A 24,656-nucleotide genomic window follows, 5' to 3' on the forward strand; every position below is an offset into this window, starting at 1 on the left:
AAACACAAAGACGTAAGTAATGAGTGACCTTGTTTTGTAGTGCAAACTCGGTGAGGGGATTTCCCCGGCAAAAAAAATGTAAAATGGGTTGTTGTCCTAGCTTCGTGTGGTTTGTATCGTGACTAAAATGAAAATGGGGACAGTTTCTGTTTTTAAGGATTTAGGTATTCACTACAACACTTGTAAACAGTTTTCGAGTTTAATTTTATAGGCCGACAAAAAAGAGTAATTAAAATCTCTCTGTCTTAAATAAACTGTTAGGGTTTGAAGTTTAGGGAGATATAGACGTTTCGGGACTTGTAACAATTTTCGAGTTTATAATATAAAAAGGTCACTAATACAATAATCACAGTAAGAACTAATTTTTACAAGAACATTATATGAACAAAAAACAAAGTTTCGACAAACAACTAGATTTTTACAACAAAACAAAGGAAAATCTTTAAAATATATATTTGAGAAATATTGTAGAAAAACATTTTATAACATATTTAGAACAAATTTTTGGAAAAATTGAAAAAAAAAACTATTAGAAAAACATTTACAAACGTAACGCATATTTTAAGCTAAAGGGCCCTGCAACAGGGCGTCGGTTTTTCCTAGCTCGTACCTGGTAAAAAATATAAAAAAAACCTTTGGTGCAAATGTCAACTATAAATGGTTGCGCATCTACAGAAATTATTTTTGAATGTAGGGGGTGTCCCATTTTTACGGTGTCAATAGACAACTGATTTTCTAATGGAACATCCTGTATGTTTTTATTTGTTTCGATGTCCTTTTTTAACCTCTGCACGGAAACTTTTTGTTTTTTTGTAAATGTTACCAAATTATCATTTTTTTCCGAATAATTGCCCATCAGCAAACCCTTCTGAATAAAAGGAAACACTTTAGTGATACAGGGTGTTCATAGTAAATTTTCCAAAATTGACACTTTGAAATTTGGAAATTTTACTATTTTTTGTGAACACCCTGTATTACTAAACCTGTGATAATAAAAAACAAAAGAATGCCAGAAAATTAGTAAGTGTCACAAATAAATTATCTTCCGCAAATGTACTCCCGTTTTTGTAGTAAAATAAGATTAATTAAAAAGGCGAATTTCGAAAAAGATGAACTACTATTATTAAATAATTTTATTTTACTACTAAATAAGGAACACACTTGCAGCAAATAATTAATTTATGGCGCTTGTTTATTGTCTGGCATTCTTGGTTTTTTTTTTATTATCCCAGTCTACTCCTGTTTATACGCATGTAATTATTTAATGTGTAACTAGTTTTGTAAAAAGAGCACGCAAAAGACTATCGAATAGAGAAATAAAATAGTGGTAGTTCAATTTGAAAAAAAATCATTCAAATATGGAAACCATTTTTTGTGAACACCCTGTATCACTAAATTCACCTTTGTCATTACCAAAGTGTATCCTTTTATTCAGATTAACATTAGTGATCAAATATATTTCTTTCTTTCAAGGTCGCTACGAGTTATCAAAAAGGGGCTGGCTTGTAGTTATTTGAAAAAAAATTGGCAAGTTACCATGCAAAGGTTAAAAAATGACATCGAATCAGCTAGAAATATACAGGGTGTTCCATTAAAAAAATCACCGTAAAAATGGAACACCCTGTACATTCAGAAATAATTTCTGTAGATGCGCAACTATCTATAGTTGACATTTGCACAAAAGGTTTTTTGATATTTTTTACCTGGTATGAGCTAGAAAAGGCCGACCACTCACCGTTGCAGGGCCCTGTATATTGCTGTGTGCAATGGTATGCCGTCACCCACAAAACATCTGTCCATCTGACAAAAATTTGTTCCAAAACACATGCAACAGTTTAAGAAAGAGAAACTTACAAAGCTTGTTTGGACATAATACCCCGCAAGCAGGCGGTCGATGATTAAAAATAAAATAAATCTTAAAACCCCCTGTGGGTTTGGGGGTAGAATTGACCTACTCCCGTCCTGGAGATCGTAAAAGGCGATCTATGGTCACTAAAGGCGACTAGCTCAACCGCCTTTAGTACTTACCTACCCACAGGAAGCATTTCGTAAAAGGGAACACTTAGTTATTTAAATACACGACGATAAAGGGAAACTAATCATCTCGTGAAATCTTTCATCTTTCACTCAATCGTTAAAATATCCCTTTATCGTCTTGTATTAATTAATCTAATTCTTTTAAATTAATGAGAGTATTTTATATTCGTGGCAAAAGGTTCCGTAAGTACTCACATTTCATTTTATAGACGTACACTAAAATTCTACAAGAGTTTTAAAAGTTAATTTAAAATGGAATTGGATTTCGGAAAAAGAAACGAGAAGTTTATTAGTGTAATGGAATTATTAAAGCAACTACAAAGTTTTCGCTTGGTGCGAATGCATTACATTTTTAAATCAAAGCAGTAAGTACATTCAGATGGTAGTTCATAATTACCTTTACTACGAAAACGTTTTGTCTATCTAGCTATGATAATGGGCATCACACAAACAAATTACTTGGCAGCAAATAACTGGTAGTGTAATAAGTACTGTAACGTAAATTTAATTAGGTGCTTTTTTATTCACAATTATTTAACAATGAATTTGTAACGGTCTTGAAATGGATTGATTTCTAACAGTGAAATAGTATTTATGAAGGCAGAGTTCAATCCCCTCTTTTGTTTCACACTCAATTTTTAACAATAGCAACCTATTTATGGTAAGGAAAATATGCTGGCGCGCTAAATTAATTTCTCCATGACCGCGTACTACTACTTTGGTTCGCAATTTACTCGACGTTAACTGTTTGTTGCTCTTAATTTAGTGGGTTTAGTGCGCGAAATACAGGTAATATCTTGGATCACTTACTAACTATCTTGTTGCCCAAGACCGAATGCAATAAAAAAATCTCCCCCGTAAGGATCCCTACTATTCTTTCTCAGTAATAACCACCCACAAAATGGCTTCTTATCAATGAAACACGGCCATCTTGACTTGTTGATTCGTTTTCTCCATTTCTGCACTACCAATTAAATCAAAGCTAGGGTAATAACGAGGGTAATAAATAAAATCGTACGTATGACCAACATATACCACGTTGTATTTTCTACGATACTGGTTTTTTGGATACAACTCGCGTCCAGACATCCGAAACCAATTATGACAACAGTGCTCTATAGAAATTAAAAGACGTAGGAAGGACAATCTTCAATTCTACCAAATTCTGACATTAAACTTAAATTTTCTATATCTAATGCCAAAAAACCTTCGTACTAGTATTAAGGTTATTCCTCTTCTACTTTTTTGAGTTTCAATAGTCCAAGGCAGGCGGTATGATTTTATAAAAAAAAACGTTTAGCTTCTTACAATAAAATTATTGTTACAACACAATACAATCAGTTTTACCAAGAAGTCATTCTGGGAAAATTCTGAAGCTAGGTTCTATTATGAGATTCATTAAATTTAATTGATAACTATATTTACTATTATCTAATTTTTGATTTTTTTGTTGCAGGTAAGAGACTCAACTATTCTATCACGTGATTAAGGGAAGGTAAGACATTTAGCCTTTTACAACTTAAAGGTATTGGTTACATCTCATAGATTGTGATAATAATGATTTGACCGAAATACGTGGGAAACAGTATACAGAAACAAAACTCGATAAGTGAAATTTTTGAAATGTATTTTTACTTATTTGTGACTGAATTTTTTTAGATTATGTGAGACAAAATGTGCTTTAACTGTTTTAAGTAGCGTGTCGTCGAAATCGATCCTCTTAATCTTATCGTAGTCGACGCCCGAATCTTCTCCTTAAACTTTCTCCGGATTAATCCCTACCCATTTTTACTAATTAATTAAAGCCTCTTTCAAAATCTCACCTTGTTATTAGGTGAACCACCGTTTTGAAAACTACCCCTCCCCCGAAATGTACCCGAAGCCGTTCTTTTAAAACCCACGCGCTTAATTTTCTGCAAAATTGCATTCTGACATAGACATAGACAATGGATCTCACCCTGATGTTGCAATTTTTAAGCACGTAAAAGTAATTAAGATAAAATTTATTTCATATTATCTCCCACTAGCTAGGGCCTACGATTTCCTAAAACCATAGAAAAGGTCAACACGCTATAGAATTAAATTACGTAGCACAAAAAATGTGATCGCTAACTTTGAATTAAATTTTTAAATTTTTAAATCAGATTGAACTGCATACTTAAACCCGCCCATAGAGAAATCTCTCGACGACAATTTTCTGGGTGGAAAGTGTAAATTGAGTGAACATTACAGGCCTGCTACCAATTTGGCTGGTCAATGAAACTTGGTCCAAAAATGCGTTTGCTTACGCACTCACTTTAAATTTATTTGATTACGGTTTGAGTTTTATTTGGCGAAAGCGATTGCACTTAGCTGCACTTGCAACGAACTTTATTTTACTGACAGTTTTCTTTGTTGTAATTCCATGCGACAAATGGCTCAGCACTTTTCTCTTCTGCTCTATTACGCTGCACACTTATAACGGAATGTGCTTGCTAACACTCTATTCTGATGAACTGGTATTTATTAGCAACCTTGCAAATTCGAAACTTATACGCCCACTCAAACTGAATAATGGAAGGAACGACTTGTCCAGTGTCCACCTATGACACTTTTATGTTTGTAACGAATAAATAGGTAAAGATAGGTGAATTACATTTCTATTAGAATTTGATGTTTTAGCGTTGTGGATGATGCGGAGGAGGATACCTATGTTGCTTTTGCCATTTTGCAATCTTATTTTCGTAATGTAAATAAAGCTGGAAGTAGTTTTACTCACATTTATAGTGTGACCCATTCGAAACTCGATAATTCCGGAATTTTATCGTCAGCTCGTTCTTTTCGCAATAAAACTCGTAAATAAATAAAAATAACATCTGTCAGGTGTGGGGTTCGAACCCACGCTCCCGTTTGGGAACCAGAGCTTAAATCTGGCGCCTTAGACCGCTCGGCCAACCTGACAAGTACGTTTACTACAGTTTTACAGTGTTTATAACATAATTTAGCAAATATTTTATCATACAAAATGTTCAAAGTACATAACGCAATACATTAATTAGGCGTATCTAATAAATCACATTGGAATTTTTGAACTTCACGCGTTTTCAACGTGAGCGCGCTCGTGAAAATTGAAATTGATGTTCTCATTATTACCCTAATGCAGGAACCCTTTTTTAGATACTAGTATAAAGGGACGGGAAGATTAATTGTCTTATAAGAAACAGTTCGCTTCTGTGTAATAATTAAATTTATGAGCTTTTTTCTTTCCACTCCTTAGTTCACCCACCATCGAATGGCATATAAACGGATGCAGAAATTAAATTGTTGTTCATTTTTCGCTTACCTTTGGATCCCGGCGTCATAGAAATTAATCCTGCATTATTGAATTATGTGACGATTCTTAATTTTCGTATTTTTTTATGACTTTTATCGATAAAACCTTATTATTTGTCAAATGTCACCATTTACTGATAAAGTAAAGCGTTTATTCAGAACGAGTTTCAGGCTTCCATTAATAATTTAAATCTGAAAATTTGCATAGCAACATAGTATCGAAAAAAAACTATTATCATGATCATTTCACTTCCGGTTTTATCGGATGTCAATTGCAACTTTTTTATTTGAAATAGAACACCCCATACATAGGAAATACGTTTGGAATGGCTTTAATTTCTTTTTCAAATATTTTATTTAAGTAGTAATACCCTTTACGCCATCTGTGTGTTTCTCCCTCTAGTTAGTTTTGTTAGTTGATTTACCTTAGTTCTTTATTTTGCCGCTAGAGGTCACCCGAATGTAATTTTATGTACTTTATCCTATCCCTTGATTTTTCTAAATTTCTGCGAACGTGTTCTATACTACTCCGGTATTTACTTTAAAAACTGCAGGAAAACCTAGCCGGCAGAATGCTCGAAACTGATCTACGGAAATTCCCATGTCTGTCACAGATGAAAAGTTCTTACTTCAGCCTAGGTTCGAACACCCGACCTCCGGAGCTACACAGTCGGTATGTGCGGTATTTTAAAAAAGGGAAGTAGTTAATTAAATTAAGGCTAATTGATTGGCAGAAGTAAGATGCGACAAATGTACTGTAAAATCACCTTTAATTAGAAACGCCCCTCTGTAATCTACGCATAAGGTGTCCATCAACATTTTGCTTTTGGTAGTTTACGTAGTTTAAGTAAGTAATTTGAACTATTGTTTTCCATTAAGTGTCAAACGTTAAATTTTATCTCGCACTTTATATGTCGTGCTGGTCATACCTTCTCTTTTTTTGTTCTTGTGCTTTACCTGATTACAGATTTTTGGCAGACAGCACCCTTTCTGAGCTCAGAAACGGCTGCGATACTTTGTGAGGTTTAACGTTCGATTGTATCCGAGTTATCCTCTTTTTTTTTGTAAATTACCTGTGAATTCAAATTTTCACTTTGGGGTTTTGAATTTTTAGGAATATTTATTTCATACCCTCTCTTGCCTGAGTTTAAAAACCTACAAATAACCTAATGCCCAACTTCGCTGAACTGGGACACGCGGTTTTTGGAAAATAAAAATTAAAAACACTTTCCATGCAAAGAATCGAACCCGACCAGTCCGGTTGCAAGCCGGGTATTTACCACTAGACCATTACGGCACACATTCAATCGTTAATAAACTGAATTTGTATTCCTTGACTTTGATTTTCCAACGTCGCTATTTCCAAACCTTCTGTTGGGCTTTTTTCACTAATGTCGAGTTCTGGTACGCCATCCCCCCCCCCCCCCCCAATCTATAGAGCTTATTCCTTTTGGAGGGTAAATTTTTCTTGTCTGTATTGTGTACGATAGTAGGGTTATAGCTCGTTCTGTCTTAAGGGTTTTACTCCCGAGTGCATTAATCCAGTTTCTCCGATGTAATACATTCTTAACAAATAAACCTCCCCTAGCTTTACTTTACCAACCCCATTGCAAATAACACACCGGTAGGGCAGCACAAATAAAACGAATACTCACCGACGACGACGTTTTCATCGAACCACCAGTTGCGCTATTGCTTGTCCGCTTTCGTTTAAAGAGAACAAAACCTAAAGCTTTATTGAATCAAGTGGATTTCTCCCGAATCGAATCTTTATGCTTTGCCAAAAAAAAAGAGCGTTAGGAGATCAACCCGAGATTTCTAAATTACAATTTTTAATTTGACTCGGTGCCAATAAGGCGTAGGTTTATGAAATTGGATCGCAGTAGTTACAGGGGTTGCTGTATCGATTCTCTGCAGTCTGCATCCCCGTTCGTAGATCACCAAATCCGTATATTTTATTATTCCATTATCGCACATTGCCTATTGTAGTTGCGATAACTTCAAACTTTAATCTAATAAACAGTAGGCACTGCTGGTCGGTTACGAGATGTAAAAAGATAATGTTGAAGCTCGATATCAACTATCATGAAGTTTTGGTTAAACTTCCATGTTAATATGCATGTTTGGTTGTAAAATTTAATAATAGAACAGGCAAGTTTCTACCTTCGATTATAGTAGTTTATCTAAGTTTAAAACCCATTAGTCCATCGGGTTACATTATATACATTTCGCCGTAGGCAAAATATGTACTAAGAGGCATTTTTATGTAGCTCTAAATTTGGATTTATGTTTTCGAATTTTATAAAAATAGGTTGGGATTTTTAGGTTTAGGATCAACTTCCGAACATTCCAAAGAATGAACTACCTACACAAATTTTCATCTGACAACTTAGGCACAAATAGAAAAATCTGACATGAAAACTCTATCCGGGTCGCACAATGGACTCCAATAAACACCCAATTAATTGAAAAACATTATTCCGAGACACGTGGAAAAAATTAAAACGTAATCCCTGAAAGAAAGAAAAGCTTACAAAGCTTGTTTGAATATGTTACCCCACAAGCAGGCTGTCGACAATTAAAATAAGGTCTTACGAGGTTTGCGAACCAGACACACTAAAACTGACGCCACAAAAACACTCACCGACACTAAACTTGATGACAAACAAAACTGACTTGATGAGCTGACAAATTTTCGGTGACTGTTCGAGCGGTAGACACTTTTAACTTTTAATAGAAAGAGAATCTTAACAAAAGGCCTCGTTGTGCACTTGCTTGCTTCCACTGCAACGGGAGATAGCCTTCAGTATCCTTGGGAAGACCGCGGATCGTGGATTCAACTAAGAGTTCTACGGCGGAAGGATGACAGCAAGTATTGCAGTATTTAATACAAAGACACTGAACTAATATTGGCGATTAACTTTAACTGAATGTAAATAATTTTTATTACAAGCGATATTTGAATATCAATTTTAACATCAACAAATACCCAAAATAATGAGCTCATCTAAAATAATAAATCTGTCCGTCTTACTCCTGAAGAAGCCGTAGCCGGTGGTGACTGGTGAATCCTGATGTTTTTAATTGTCGCCAGCGATCCTGAAATCCCTTCCTTTCATTTTAATTTCATATCTAAATTGAAATTGAATATAATTAAAACGAAAACTACACACAATTTCTAAAAGGAATCAGAAATACGGAAAAACAAATTCAACTAAAATAAACAACTTTGTGTTTATTCATAAATAACTCCCTAGATGTACAGGGTGGCCAAATAAGAATGCGAGGTACTGTATCTGGGAACCTGTCCATCGTAGAGGCTTGTGGTAAAAAAAGTTATTACTAAAACGGCCACGAGAAAAACGGGGAAAATATTTTTAAGCTTCTGAAATGACCGCTAGGGGGCGTAACTGCAATCTGGAATTTAAAAAAGTGATTTTTCTGTGAATTCTGCTATATTAACCTAACAAAAAATGTCCGGTCTTTGAAGACGACGTAATTCAAAGGTTTCCTCAAAGAACACTCTGTATCTTCGAAACGATTGAGCCGATTTTAACAAACTCGGCTTAATTGAAAAGAGTTATTCTTCGGCTACAAATATTATAATATTTGAAGTTTTGTTAGTTTCACATATCGCCGCTTGCGGGCTTTTTTCGACATTCCGACAGAAATGGTTAATTTTCTCAAAAAAATTAAATGCGTTGGTTTGATTTTTTTCATGAAAAAGTAGCTAAATGATGCCTAAACAAGCTCGCGAAAACCGCAGCTCGATATCTTGTTCCTAACCTAATATTTAGATCAAAGTTTTATTTTTTTAAGCTAATTTTTCCGGAATTATTTTATTATATAATTTGTGGCCCTAAGCTGGATCGATTTAAAAATGAAGGCTTTTAATGCCGCCGTAAATCCTCGAAATGCTGGCCATCACGATATAAAAATATACAGTACAACCTCGATAATCCGAATACACGCTAATCCGAAATCGCGATAGTCCGAAATAATTTCGTTCCTCGTAACAACGATGACACCCCTGAAGACGTTGAAAAGAATAAAGTTTATTTCTTAATGATTCTGTCCAAATTTATTATTTTCACTAGTTTCGCGATAATCCGAAAATTTGATCATCCGAAAAGTCGGTGGTCCGAATCTATTCGGATTAAACAGGTTGTACTGTATATATATCTCAAGATATCGAGATGCTGTTTTCGCGAGCTCGTTTAGGCATCATTTAGCTACTTTTTCATGAAAAAAAATCGAACCAATGCATTTAATTTTTTTGGAGAAAATTAACCATTTCTGTCGGAATGTCAAAAAAAGCCCTCAAGCGGTGATATGTGAAACTAACAAAACTTCAAATAGTATAATATTTGTAGCCGAAGAATAGCTCTTTAGAACTAACCCGAGTTTGTTTAAATCGGCTCAGTCGTTTCGAAGATACAGGGTGTTCTTTACGGAAACCTTTGAATACTCCCCACCACTTCATTTTTAAAGATACAGGAAAAATTGTCAAACAAAAATTGTTCAGATTATCGTCAACTTCAAAGACCGGATTGTTAGGTTAATATAGGGAATTCACAGAAAAATCACTTTTTTAGATTCCAGATTGCAGTTACGCTCCCTAGCGGCCATTTCAGAAACTTAAAAATATTTTCCAGGTTTTTCTCGTGGCCGTTTTAGTATTAACTTTTTTTACCGCAAGCCTCTACGATGGACAGGCTCCCAGATACAGTACCTCGCATTCTTAGTTGGCCACCCTGTATTTAATACATTTGAAATAATTCTCATATACAGGATGTCACGTCATTATTTTTGATGTTTAGACCGAAATAATGTCTGCATGATGCCAGTTTACACAACAATATTGCAATGGTATGCGGTCACTATACCACCCAACTGACAACCACCTAGTTAGCTGAAAATACACAATTTAGCTTCCTTTTCCTTTTTAAAATATTCTCAGGGCACGACTGGGTTCCGACAAAACACACTCGCCATAACTGGCTCGAAGGAAAACTTGTAAAGGGAATTGACACTATTTCATTCTTTGATTTTTAGGGAAACTTTGCAGCAATTTTGGGTTTAATTTTGCAAGCAAACAAATTAAAAAAAAAAGGTTTTGAAGTTCTGAAGCGACTGCAAAACATAAATTCCTGTTCCCGATTCCGTGAGAATTTCGGAAAGTGTTTTACTAACTCAGAAACTTTCACGGTCATACGTCCTTCCATTTCCCAAAGTTTCATCGCAATCGCATGAACGGTTTAGGAACCGGCGTTTCCATATAATGCCATTACAGCGTGCACATTTTAAATCCTTTGAGGTTTTGCGAATTGAGAGATACCGTTTAAGGACATGGCGATGTGATGTGTTGCAAAATCACACTGTGCACATTTTAAATATGTGAAAGAATTGCGAGTTAACATACGCCTACTTCACTTTGTTTTATACTGGTACCGGCACGTAAAAAGGATACACGCGGTATGCGCAGATGGCTACTGATTTAGAGTGTACAGGAGGAACCAACCGGCTCCATGGCGGACCAATAGGTGCAACTAATAGAATATAAAAACTGGGGATGCGTGATCTTTCGCCTTCTTTCGTACCGAGAACAGTAGTTCGTTGTATAATCACACTGTACACATTTGAAATTCTTTGAAAACTTGTGTCTTAAGAGATGTCGCTTCAGAACATGTTGAAGATGTGTTGCAAAATTGCAATATATACACTTCAACGCCTCCAAAGAAACTTACGTTTCTAAATTCTCTTTTCGTCTGTGAAACATAAAATCCTGTTCCCGTTTCCGTGGGAGTTTCGAAACTGTTTGTCTTTTGCAGGCATACGTCCCACCCGAAATTCAACCATTCCCCAAAGTTTCATCGCCATTGGATGAACGGTTTATACATAAATTCATTTTCTTATATAGATAACAGCAGATCCGACGAAGGTTGTATCGCCTATCCCGGCAAACCTCGTATACAGGGTATTAAAAAAGATCGGCTATTTTATCTGTGCATAGTACTCATGAAACGAAACAAAAAGTCTTAATAAACATAGGCCCGTAAATTAAATGTTTCAGAGTTGATTTTGTCTTAATTTAAATCGTTTTGTATTCGAACGAATAAGAGCTTCCTTACAACGACGATGTGCAGTCTGTATGCAAATGGAAGGAGAAGACATATAGCATCTTCTTTAAGTATTTCACGATACATTAATAAACAACACTGTTCGTTTGTTTTTAATAATGTTGAAGACAATACAAAATCACATTTAATTTGCGGACCTATGTTTTAAGACTTTTTGCCTTCTTTTCATCAGTACTATACGTGTATAAAATATCAAACCTTTTTTTTTTAAACATCATGTACGTATTAGAGTACATTGACATTACCAAACATTTCCATATAATGCCATTACAGAATCATATGTTTGGTTTCACCAAAATGGCGGTGAAATTTGCCGGTAATGTAGAAACTCATCCACCGCGTCGTTCTTGGATTGATAAAGATGGTGGGTACAAATAAAATTGGTATATCATCCATGTACTGCATGAGTAGTAATATCCAGGTAGATCAACATAAAAGGTAATCCAAAAGAAGAAGTATTGACCCAAAAAAACATACGTAATGAGAAAAATGCTGCGTAATAATGTATTGTTCATATGCTAATACAGATTCGTAAAAACTTTTCAATGGAGCCACCACAGACATCAGAACAATGAGAGAAATCACTCCAAACATAGTTATGGTATAGCCAAAACAAAAATCCCTTACGGTAAACATGAAGTCGGAGATGTAATGGCTTAGCAAAAGAAAATATTTGCATCTAATCAAGACGAAAGCAGAACCAAAGACTAAGTGGGAAAGAAATACAACTGCGCGCAATACTGAATTGACTAGGGAATAGCGACGACCTCCGTCGGCGAAACAAAGAACGTATATCGCGGAAAATCAAAGAACTCATCTACAACGAGAATAATTAAATGACATCTAGAGAAGTGGGTTACAAAGAAGATACCTAGATGGGGTAAGAATACTAAATTTACATTAGAGCGAAAAGAATTGAAATTTCAACGACAGTATGAATACTAAATTTGAATTTACGTGCAAAACGGGAAGTGATGCGAGAGATGAGACACGTTAAACTTAAAATTAAACGTTGAGTTTGTTTAATATCCGTGTAAAGATAGTCGCTGCTGAGTTAGTTAGTTAAATCTTCACTCAAAGTTTAGAGTTTGTATTAAAATTATAATAGCGTTACGTTTTATATCAAAGTAAAGTTAAAGTACCTTTATTGTCGCAACTTAGTACCAGTGTTTATCGTGTTAAGACAAGATTTTTTTTACACCACGTACGTAAGTGAATTGGTAGAAAGGTGACATAATACCCTAGAGTTGCGCTTATGAGACAATAGATGAGCTCGCTTTAAGTGAAGAACATTTGTAATACTTCTCCTTGATTAAAATGAAAATGTGTCCGCGGATAAATCCCTCGACATTTCAAGACACATTCGCTTTTTTAGAAATCGTGGTTTTATTCCGTCGTGCCTAATCAATTATGCGCATTATTTGGGGAACGTTGATTTAGTTAAAGTAAACCAAAACCAATAGATGTCAGAATCGTAATTTAGTTTAGCAATAACGGAACCATCTAAATTGAGCGCCGGATCCTCGGATCAATGTATGGACTAAGTCGCCACCTTATTATAATGTTTTGATTGGATCACTACGTCCCGCGAAGACCGCGTTTAGCATAGGGCTAATGGCGATTTTACGGGCATGCCGTTTGGTTTGTGCGATGCCCCCTCATTGTTCCAATGATTAATGTCACCGGTATTGAGAGGTTGAGACATGCCTTGTGTACTTGGACGACCTAATAATGTTCGAAGAGCATCAGAGGAATCTCGAAGACGCGTTTTGTGAGGTTTGCCGGTTGCCACCCGCATCATTAATGTTTGAGAGATGTAAAATGAAATTCCATAGGCTATGTTTATAGTGCACGCATAATCAGCACCATGACAAGCTGATCTCTGGACTAGCCGTTGGTGGCGCATTAAACTATCGGGCTTTAACTGAAATTACTACATAAATTTTCTAAATTGGAAGAAGAACGAGCGACTGACGTTTAGCAGGGTCTCTTACATAAATTCCGCCCACGTCAGTCGTTTTACGCGAGGACAGTTTTTTATAGAACGTAAAATTCTAATGCGTATTTTGTGTAGATGTTAAATATGAAAATTTACACGCTTCTCTTTTGAGCTTAAAGGGAATTAATTGCTTCTTTGACGTGTTCGCGAACACATTTAATGCTTTGTGTGACGAAGCGTTGTAATTTGTACGTTTGTATTTAATTAATATGCTCGCTGATAATATACCGACACTTACACATTCGCGCGTCGCGCCTATGGAAAATTTGGGTGCACAATTCGCACAAGTGTAGAACCGATACATATATCCAGACGTGGATTTCGCATATCCAAAAGTCTGAGTTTCCACCAAGGACTATCGCTGTAGAAAGCAAAAATCACGTAGGTAATAATGAAGAAAGAAGTAAATCGGAAGTAAGAAGCCTAAAAAATGATTATTCAATGTTAAGGGTAATGCGTAATTTTGGATACATACCGAAAACGCCCGAACTTGTAAAATATATCCGCAAACAGCGTCAGCGAAGCAAAATCGCAAGAGAAAAAATTCACCAAACTTACACAGGCCTCCCAATCTCTCGAACAGGTAGACAAATATGTCGAGTAACCATTATGGCGTGTATGTTCTTCTTACGAGTAATGATACAGAATCTGGTTTTGTACAACGAAGTGCGTGGTCCGAAAGAAATTAAAAAAACTCTGCACGACCTCGGGCCGCAAAACAAAGAGCTATTGTAATAAGAAAACTATAACACTTGGATGGGCTCTAGTGGCGAAAGTAAGAACTAGGTAAAAGGACTGCGTAAATCTGGTGGATTATTTACGAATTATCACAAAGTTGGTTTCCTTTGAATTTGTGCCTCAGCGTTTGTTATTTTTCTTTTAGAATTGTTTGTAATTGCGTATTGTTTTCTGGTAAGGATTTTCTAAACTGTTTCTTTAGATTTGTGTATTTAATTGTAAAACGTGAAATTGCGTTTTAAAATGTAGGAGCATCTGGTCGTTCACGATAAGAAGTTTTATTATCGGACGAAATTTAATTAACGCACGTGTTCTTATGGCTATTAGCAAAGATGACCAAGTCGCAGGATGTGCGCATTAGCTCGGCGTAAGTGGGGACGTATTCTTTCGAAGCTGGCGTTATCAGGTCCGAGTGTTTCTTTAGACCTCGTAGTGATGCAGTTCGTCGGTTTCGAGTTAGTTATCGTCAAGTGAACTAATAAATTTTTAAAACGTTCGTATTCAGAAAAAGTTAATTCGGCTGTGAGTAATCAAAACAGTTGTCAGCTTAGTTAAACTTACATTTGCCTTTCATTTCTACTGTTCGCGCAGCCACCAAGAATTTTTCATCTTATTTATCAAGCCCGTTCTAGTTATTGAGTTCAATTTTTAAAGAAGTAAAGTTTCATGAAGCTGTTCAGCATTGTTTTTGTTAAGTGCGCCTGAATATCGCAAAATGTTTACGACCGGATTATTAGAGAAAAAAACTAAGCAATTTAAGATTTTTTAATTTTTAGTTATCGATCGTTTGCGTGCGGGGCGTTATGTCCAAACAAGATTTGTAGTGTTTCTTTCTTGCGGGGATTTTGTTTTAATTGCTTCATGTGTTTCTGATAAATTTTTGTCATTGTCAATCAATTAATTGTGTGTTTATTCGAACCCAAACTGCGACCCAGATATAGTTTTCAAGTCAGATTTTTTTCTATTGGTAGCTAAATTTGTGTAATAATATACGTTTTTCTATATATTTTACTGTCGTACATATATTGCCTCTTTTAGCATTCACTTCCATTAAAATGGACCTGCTCGTGAAAGTTGCGGAAGGTAAAACTCATTTCTTTTACTTATTCTCGGAAACCGTTTGCTATATAAAAATTGAATTTTACAATGCTCTCATAATACAACGAATAATTTAATTCCGTTCACAAACAGGAATTTAGGTTCCAATTATTATATGGTTATGCTCCAAAGACTCCAAGAGGATTTTTCTCTGAATTTGAAAACTGTTTGTAGCGATTCTTTATGGATAAGCAACGGGATTGACCGGCTAGCCAATGAAGAGCTGGGCCTCCCAATGAAACAATCCAGAGCGACTGCAAACCCGTATAGGGTGAGCGCCAGACGTCACAAAATCCTGCCAAAATGAAACTAAAAATAAACCAAAAATGAATGACCATACGAATTTGCAAATGTGAGGGTCTGACTTCATGTCTGAATAATCGAGAGCTACCATATATAATCATTTAATTTGAATAACAAATTATTAAAGTAACCAATTCCGTATCTTAGTAATACCAATATTATAACACTAAAGTATAAAACAATAATCAGAAAAGCTGTTCCTGTAAGAGCTTTTTTCAAGAGAACCAATACAGTAACGGAATTAGCTTTGGAATATAATCGATAAATGCAATAGAAGAATCTTTAATAAGTAATACATATGAACAATATGTCCACAAGCGAATATCCGCTACAATCAATACATGCAACGGTACAACAAGGGCATAAAGATACACAAAGAATATAAGCTTAAATTAATAGTGAATTACCAACGCATACGGTCATTAACAACCAAGGAACTAAAATGGGGAAATCAAACATACGCTGATACGATAAACCTTGCTTACCCCAATGACTGAATTTCCATATAAATACAATAGCGAATAGATGATATATTTATCGGATTTTCTGTGAACATGTGATGTAAACTAACGTATAAATAATGAAAAATATTGTAAACAACGGCAACAAGAAAAATAGGCTTACCTAGATTAAGGTTAGTAAGAGCCCATTCACGTAAATACGTTTAGATAAATAATTTCGGCAATTTTAACTTGATACCTCAGAAACTTCGTAAGATTTCAACACGTTTGCACATTCTCTATTAACACACTGACGACGCATTCAGTCAGACACTTCTACTAGAAACGGAACGTTACATGATTTATTAACGCGAACCTTTAATTTCTTCCAACAAATATAATAATGTCGTACTTAATTTTTCCTTTATTCTCGGGAGTTACAACTAAATTACTGACTGAAATAAAACCAAAAATACGAGTACTATTGAAAGTGTGTGTGATTGAGGTATTATCTTCACAGTGTAGTGAAGCGGAAAATTGCACTTTCTCCGCGTGGAAACGTATCCGTCGGATTTCAACTTTGCTGATGATTTACTTTACAATTTCGAAATTTCGTGTTCACCAAGTGATAAGGAAATTGAAACTGTCTTCAAGCTTGTATTAGTAACTATTATACTCTAATTTGATCGAAAAACTACTAAGGATTCCTATCCCCTTCCCTATATTTCGTATGTATGTGATCTACGCAACCTACACTCTATATGTAGATTGGATCTTTAGCTCCATTTTTTAGTCTCCGGGTCGTTTATTTGTTTCTGTAATATTACTCTACCAATACCCCACTTCCCTCACGTAGAAGTTGTAACTTTTGAAACGTGAGGGTATGGAAATTGTCTCTATGCCGTCTTGGTTATTTACGAATTTCTGTCGGTCCACGAAACAATGTTCAATTTCGTAGCGCTTCTGGCTTATAGAGAAGCCTAAACATACAGAAGGTTGAAAATTGTAAATGGGACACTTAGGTGCACATTTGTTATTTAGGAGTGCGCCTTTCTATTTTCCTATAAAGCGATATTTCACGAAGCTTTGAAACTTAGGAAATCAAATTCTTACTGATTTATTTCGATGTATCCCAATACTCGCTCTATGAATTTAAAGCGAAATTCACTGACTTTTCTTCCTTAATAAATGAGGGTCTGCTTGTGTGAAATATGAAGGCGAATCTAATTTTAAGTAAGTTAATTAATCAAGTTCGTGTGTGAGGAATCTTGATTTTAAAGCAAGTTGCCTCGATCCAATGAAAATGCAACATTGACCTCATTTCAGTCCTACAATATTCAATTAATGCTGATGAACGCTCTTTGTTTGTAGGTAATTAACCAGATAAATTCGTTTCGCCGCTCCATTAAATGTGTAGAACACAATTGGAACAAGTAAGGGAACATTTTCTAACGGCGAATTGAAATGTGCGTGGAATTAAATTGCGTATAGTATTGAAACCGCAATTGCCTTTTCTAACCACGTGGGGTTCCGTAGCTTTTATCGAAGTTTCGTGTTTCAAAATTTTGAGAATTCTAAGGGTAGAGCAGTTTTCTTTTTCAATAAACGATTTGCTTAGTGGAATAGTATTCGTAAACCGTGGCGGAAGTGAAGCCCGTCTTGCCTGCGTCGTTTGATTTCTATAGAGAATTATTTTCTTAATGTATTCCGGATGTCGGGGATTGGGATTCAGTGATATCAATTAGGATTATTTGGTTACAACTGCGAACTAATTATTAAATGAATGATTAGAAATTTTCTTATTCTTCATCCATCATTTTCAGTTTCCTTTATTTTAGACTTAGGAATATTTATTTACCTCTAAAGCGCTTTTATCGGACACTAAGTTATAAAGTTTCATGTAAACGTCAACATTCGTTTAATAGCATTTTCTCCATTACAAAGGGTTGTCTCGCCCTGTATTATGTATAAAGAAGATTTTATCGGCTACCTATCAAATTAATTGCGCACCGGTGAGCTTGACAATGAAAAAAAATCTGTTGTATAGGATGCAATTTTCTGATAAGGAGTCCTTTTCTTACATCCCATTGAAACAGGTAGATGAAATCGTGCTGCTATCTAGACCCATTATATGAAATAACATTTTCTCCAACAATGAATTTTCGTGGTAGTGAACCGCTAATGCAAATATTGTGTCTGCGCTCTATCAAAGATTAAATGTCACATACTAAGCGAATTGTAAACGTAAGACATTCTCGCAATGTTACACCAAAACACAAGTTCGAGCAAAGACGTTGGAAATTAAAGGGCAACTTATTAGCTGTTTGCCCCACGTTGGGCGCCAAATAATTATGCTATGTTTCCCGCACAAAATACGAGTTTCCAAAATGACACAAGGTAGTCTACCTCGAGATCACTTTACCTAGTTTCATTAATCGTTCTGGAAAAAACTCAGAAGTAAGATCCTGACACCAAACTACTTCATTCAATTGATCCTGCCACTTTATACTCCTATTTCAAATTTCAAAAAATATTTTGATCATAATTAAGTGCTAATTAGATGCTAATTTGGTGCTCAGTTTAAAAATTTCGTGCTCTAGCCGTTTGGTACAGGGTGAGTCAACGATTGCGCGGAGTAACTTAATGCCTTAATGATATGGTTGAATATTCTCCACATTTTAAAGCGTCAGTATATATTGTCAAAATTACTACTTAAATTTTGATTCCAGGTTTTATATATTTTATCCTGGGTGTCAAGTAAAAGTCAAATAAATACATCTACTATAAAACAGTAAAAAAATAGCCTACAGGGTGTTTTTTTCTAGATCCAAAGTTACAAAACTTCATATTAAAAAATCTCACTTTTTTTAAATGGAACATCTTTTAGCTCCTCCAAAAACCTTCAACTTTTGATAATAATGTCCTATACCTATCTCTGATAGTTTTCGAAATATCTTGGTTTTCCTGGGTTTTATATTCTCATCTTAAATAAGTTATATGTAATTTACATAACATAGGGCAAAACACCCTGTATAGTACCACGCTATTCACTATCCACTCTGTTTTTTTTTGCTTGTGTTGTCATCTGTTACAGAAAAGGCAGAATGCGCCCTTCTGAGCTCACTAGGTCGTTATAAGTTCAAAGGTGATTTTTTTTTATTAATTTATTTTCGTCAATTCCTTGATTTGATTACATACATACTGGTTTTGCAATACAATCGAATCAGAGCCACCTCGAGGAAGGGCAGAGAAAATCTTTGAAATGGTTATTTTTCAGCGAAAGGAATTGGTTTCTACAAATTATAACTTTCCTCCGCGAAGTGAGTGCACGGGAGGGGGGTTGGTTTTATCTTTAATGTTATTCTAATTAAAGGTCGAAAGGAATTAATTTCTACCAACTACAGTCCTGCTCCTCGACCCCTTACCAAAATCGGGGGGTTGGGAAATGGGGAGGGGGGTTTTGTTTATCCTTCATGGCACTTTATCTTTTTCTTTATCTTGATTTGTAATAAAACATCGTATTTAAAGACCGGAGTGTCGGAAGAGGGACTCACATAGGGCGATTGGGACGTCTGGAAGAAATATCCATTGGTGATGTCAAAACTTTAGGAGATCTGTCGGAGGAGAGTACTCACAGAATCGTCTGAACGAAACATATTTATGGGTTAGGTCGAAACGAAGTATCGGAAGAGGGTATTCATGAAGAGCAAGTGGCAAATCTGGCCGAGATACATCTATTGGTGGTTGGCCAAGCTATTTTGGTGCGCTGTATCTGCACAAGGGTTGTTACATTGCTCAAAGTGAACTTAACAAAATGTACTTAGTATTCACACATCCAAAACAATTTAATTTGAGTAAATTTATAACAATAACAATTGGGAACGTAGTGCTCAGATAAAACGGTAATTCAAATATACCATCACTTATTATTATTATATCAAAATTGATACGTTACCTGAATTATCTCTTTAAATCAATAAATACTGAGAAATGCAGGTAATACCACTAAATATTAATCATTAAACGCCACATATATTCAGGTACCATCTCAGACTTCTAATTGCATGCATTATAAAAGATACTTTCTATTTCCTTTTAGTATTCGGCTGTATCAAGACGCGTTAACATTAACATATTACCCTACAGTGACATTTTATCAATGCATCTCTTTCACGTATGAATATGGACGTTTTAAACACCTAATTATTAATTAATGAATTTCTCAAAAAACTCTATGCGAAGTTCTGAAACGTATTTCAAATATCTTGGTAACATAACACCTCAAGTTTTGAAAAAATGGTACAGCAATCATCATCTAATTTAAGAATAATTAAAAAATCTTTTGTTTGTGCATTTTGAGACAGTCTGAACTTTTTAAATTAAACTCGAAAATTTGTACCAAAACAAAATTGCTTGAAATGTGTATTTCCACAAATTACATTTAACCGAAACCGCAAGTAGCAACTAAGGTAAATCCCACTTGTGTGTCTCTAGTTAGATCAAACAACTTCGAACATTCGACAGCGCGGTCGAACCAAACCACGCAATATACTTTAGTGGAACGTTTCGAAATTAATGGAAATGTCCTCGGAGAAAATTGGAACATTCGCGTGCAGGGTTTGTGATAAAAGTTTCACGTCGTGGAGAACTCTACATCTTTTGCCAACAGGCGTTTTATAATTCAGCGTTTGGTTTAGCCTAAAGCTCGATCATTCCTTTTGTTTTAGTGTTAATTGAATACAAATTTGAGTAAGGGTCTTCAATATTCATAGGAATCAGCTAAATTTTAATTTCCGTTGTAGGCTGAATATTGAAGTCGTAATTTACACGTGTTTGAATAAGGTTGTGAACTTCTACAAAGACATGTTTTTTCGATTGTAAATTATTTTGTTTTGTCATAGTTTGTTTAGAAAAACGAGTGCTGGTTTACAAAAGTTGACCGTAACACAACATTTTAAATTCAAGTGTCAATTACGCACGCTAAATCAATGAAGTTTTTCGAGACCTTTATGATCCGGTTCTGAATTTAATTCACCTAGTAGTAGTTCAAAATTGGTTTTCTTAAAAGACAATAAAGCTGTCTATCAGAACGCAGACAGACGATAACTAAACATTAAACAAATCTTAAACAGTTTTTTTTTCTCTAATAATCCAAATAATCTGGTCGTAAAAGGTTTGCGATAGCGCACAGGTACTCGTAAAATGTTTTGAAAAAACAGAAAACATTTTGATTTGTTGTGAACCATTTCTCAGAACTTGTGAAAATTTTTGAGTTTAATTTCATATATCTCGAAAGACACAAACGATCCAACTACTAATCTAGAAGGCTTGTTAGTTATAAAATGTATACTGATCAATCTAAAAACGCCCGTGAGTATAAAAACTGATTCCTCTTTTCGTTTCTGTTTTGAATTCGCCATTGAAAATAGGACTATAGAGTGGTCGGACCAATTTAATAAGGTTAGGTAGAGTCGTATATTTTTTCCCGAACGATTAACGTAACTAGGTGAAGTGATCTCGAGACGGACTACCAGCAATCTTGTGTCATTTCGGAAATTCGTATTTTGTATGGAAAACATAGCATACTTATTTGGCGCCCAACGTGGGGCAAACAGCTAAAAAGTTTCTCTTTAATTTACAACGTCTTTGATCCAATTTGTGTTAGTGAGAAAGACATGCGACATTTGATCATCCGTAGAGCGCAGAAACAGCATTTTCATTAGCGTTTCACTGCCGCGAAAATTCATTTGTTCACTACAACGAGAAAATGTTATTTCATATAATGGGTCTAGATAGCAGCACGATTTCATCTACCTGCTTCAATGGGATGTAAGAAAAGGACCCCTTATCAGAAAATTGCATCCTATACAACAGATTTTTTTTCATTATCAAGCTCACCGGGCACAATTAATTTGATATGTGGCCGATAAAATAGCATCATTTTCTTTATAATACAGGGCCGGCCCTCTGTAATAGAGAAAATGATATTAAACGAGCGTTGTAGTTTGAATGAAGCAGAATTTATTGTTCCAAAGTAGAGGTAAATATTCGTTTTTATGGAGCACCCTTTTGTTTTACACAGGGTGGTCCGAAAATAAACCAAAAATTTGAAAAATCCTAAAAAACCCGAAGCATACGATGAAACATAAAAAACTGATCAATTTAAAAGAAAAATGCGGAATCCGCAGAAATTGAAAGATCCAAAATTTAGTAATCGAAAGAATCTGAGAAGTCCATGGAACGGTAGTCAACTAAAAGAAGGTTTATCAATATGCAATATTATTGAATTTATCTCCTAATACATTAAACCACAATAACTTGAGTGGGTATCAAATTTAAAACGTTGTGTTACGGTTAATCGTCTAATACCAACTTCATTAATTAATTTAATTTACCTACTCTGAGTTTCCAAATTACACCCGATCCTGAATTACAGGAAAATTAGTTGACTCGATAATATTGTTAAGGCAGACCAATGTTGCCGTATCGCGGCATATTAAATTAGTAATTCAGTTTTACTAGACACTTAACTTCTCCCTTTTTTAGTTGGGGTTAGTTGTGTAAAGGTCAGAGTTAACTACTTGAATGTAATTAATGAATAACTGTGTTAGAGCATTGTGGGTAGTAGAAAAGCGGACGGGAATTTTCAAGGCGTCACGGGCACAATGATAAACGGCCATTTAAAGCTTTGACCTACGAGGCGAGCTCTTCGAATTTCTCACTTAATTTGCAAAGTTTGTGCCAGAAATTTCGATCGGGCATCTCTAGGGTAGGCAGTCGTTTATTTTTTTAAGTTTAAAAAATGGCATCAAAAGGAAATTCAAACGAAAAGGACGGGAGTTTCCTTATTCCGCAGTGTACCACTTTAAATCTATCATATACAGCTTTCCTGAGTGATATAAATTTCAGGGAGACATAAAAAAAGCATAAAAGGGAGTAGCTTTCGAGAAAAATTGCAACAAGTGCCGTCGTTCCATTCTACCCAGAAATTAATATTTCCGTTGCAGCTTCCATCAATCAAGTTATTACATTTTGTTGTCGCTTCATTGCCCTCTGTTGTTTCTGACATGAGGTTTTACTCATGCGAACTTTTTCGTAGGTATATCTGAATTTCCTCTCGAAATTTATACGTTAACCGCGGTGAAAAGTTTTCAAAAGTGACTAAACCTCTTTTTTTATTTGTTTTATTTCAAGATTTCCGACTTACATGTCGTAATTTCGACTTCTATTTCTTAATTTCGACTTCTATGCCGTAATTTTGACTTATATCTCGTAATTTCGACTTCTATCTCGTAATTTCGCTAGTAATTTCGACTTCTATCTCGTAATTACGACATATATCTTGTAATTTGAACTTCTTTCTCGTAATTTCGACTTCTATCTCGTAATTACGACATATATCTCGTAATTTCGACTTCTATCTCGTAATTACAACATATATCTCGTAATTTGGAGTTCTATCTCGTATTTCGCTAGTAATTTCAACTTCTATCTCGTAATTACGACATATATCTCGTAATTTGGACTTCTATCTCGTAATTTGGGTTTCTATCTCGTAATTTCGACTTCTATTGTAATTTCGCTAGTAATTTCGACTTCTATCTCACAATTAAGACATATATCTCGTAATTCCGTAGGATGATGCTAGACACTTGATGCATAAAATATCAATACCACCCCGGCACCCCCTATGAGGTGGATCATAATTCCGACTCCGTTTCGAGAAACTATGGAAGAGAATTTAAGTGCCAGTTTAAATATGAATGTGCTTACAGTATCAGTTCTTTGAGTTTGTCATAGAATGTATTTGCTTTTCATGAGAGCAAAATGTATTTGCTATACGTGAACCAATATCAATGTTTGATCAGGGACAGTCTTTCAAGCGCTACGTTACGCAAACATTCCATTTCTAATTAACTTTTATATCGCACACGATTTTAGAATTTTATGGATGTTTCACGAGGTTTCCTTATAAAAGCAAGATTTATTATCCTCACTATCGCAACGAGTTAAAGACGTTCGATTGGGGCAAGTAATTGACACTCTCTAAAGTGGTTGAAGGTAAATTGATACACCGTACGCCTGTAAAATGGAGACCAGCGTTAAAAGGTAAAGAATATTTAATTTGATAATCACTAAACACTAAATATACAAAGGGAAAATTCATATTTCGCGGGTCGAGTAATATAACCCCACTTTCGACGAAATGAAGTGAACTTTTAATTAAGATTGTGGCAAATTTAGGCAAAATACAGAACAGTACATTCCGATGGCCTCTAGCAGCAAAATAAAGAACTAGAAAAGAATAATTTTGTTCTTTCTATGTATATATATGTATGTATTTTCCGAAATAACGCGTAATAAGTGCGTATCGTTTGTTTATTTAATTGTAAAGCATGAAATTGCGTGTTAAAATGTGGGCAAGAGGAAGAGTTTAACGTGTTTTTATCGCTGTTAGAAGAGATAACGGTTTCAACGACGTGCGCATTAATTCGGCGTAAGTGGGGACGCATTCAGTCGACGCTAACGTTATCAAGGCTTAGAAGGAGGGTTATTTTATTATGGAGGTGGGTGTTTCATTAAATACTG

The 24,656-nt window shown here is 35.2% G+C and overlaps 1 protein-coding gene and 1 non-coding gene across 3 annotated transcripts in view; one reads left to right on the top strand and one right to left on the bottom strand.

The window, feature by feature from the left end:
* The window catches only part of LOC116178345 (transient receptor potential cation channel trpm), a 105,542-nt gene that overhangs the window by 39,285 nt on the left and 41,601 nt on the right, over window positions 1-24,656 (top strand). The window lies entirely within an intron of this gene.
* Window positions 4,894-4,977, bottom strand: Trnal-uaa. Its single transcript has one exon. It is a non-coding gene; the product is annotated as a tRNA-Leu (tRNA).

This window comes from Photinus pyralis, unplaced genomic scaffold, assembly GCF_008802855.1.
Source record: "Photinus pyralis isolate 1611_PpyrPB1 unplaced genomic scaffold, Ppyr1.3 Ppyr1.4_LG1, whole genome shotgun sequence".
NCBI lineage: Eukaryota > Metazoa > Arthropoda > Insecta > Coleoptera > Lampyridae > Photinus > Photinus pyralis.